Here is a 1,142-nt window from a genome sequence, read left to right on the forward strand (position 1 = left end):
TGTGTGTGTGTGTATGTATCTATGTATACTCTTTTACTTGTTTCAGTCATTTGACAGCGGCCATGCTGGAGCACCGCCTTTAGTCGAGCAAATCGACCCCAGGACTTATTCTTTGTAAGCCTAGTATTTATTCTATCGGTACCTTTTGCCGAACCGCTAAGTTACGGGGACGTAAACATACCAGCATCGGTTGTCAAGTGATGTTGGGGGAACAAACACAGACACACAAACACACACACACACACATATATATATGCATATATACGACGGGATTCTTTCAGTTTCCGTCTACCAAATCCACTCACAAGGCTTTGGTCGGCCCGAGGCTATAGTAGTAGACACTTGCCGAAGGTGCCACGCAGTGGGACTGAACCCGGAACCATGTGATTGATAAGCAAACTACTTACCACACAGCCACTCATGTATGTGCGCATGTATGTGTGCATGTATTTGTGCATGTATGTATGTATGTATGTGTGCATGTATGTGTGCATGTATGTATGTGTGTATGTACGTATGTGGCGAAAGGATGACTAAGTAGTCAAAAAAATTGATTTCACAATCACGAGGTCTCTGATCTGAGACCTAAAATTATAAATCAAGCTTTATAATCTCTTGACAAGCATCTAGAACAAATGCCATTTATTACAACTTCGGGTGGGCCCTAAACTTGTAATTAAAATATAAATAGATGGAGACTGTGCCGAAACTTGTGAGATGGCTAATACCAACAATAACAACAACAACAACAACGATAGCAGTACTAACATCTACATCTTCATCATGTAAAAATCATGAAAAGAAACGTCGGTGTGATCGGTCTGTTTGCTAGATATTCTCGGAAAATCTCCCTCCAGTCACACCTTATTGTCATAAAAAGATACATATTGTCAACTGAGATATATTTTACTTGAAAAGAAAAGATAGGATAGTCCTAGTTGGAATACTTTGATCTGAGGTCTGCTCAATCAAGGCTGCCATGGGGGTGGGTTTAAATGGCAGCAGCATCAATTATAATAACAATAACAACAACAAGAACAAAAACAACAGCAACAATAAAGACAGTATCAACAAACAGTAACGAGACAATTCATCGTTTTGAACACTGAAGACATCGTTTCTACCAGAACTGAAATTGTTGC

This window comes from Octopus bimaculoides, chromosome 6 (genome assembly GCF_001194135.2).
Source record: "Octopus bimaculoides isolate UCB-OBI-ISO-001 chromosome 6, ASM119413v2, whole genome shotgun sequence".
Taxonomy (NCBI): Eukaryota; Metazoa; Mollusca; class Cephalopoda; order Octopoda; family Octopodidae; genus Octopus; species Octopus bimaculoides.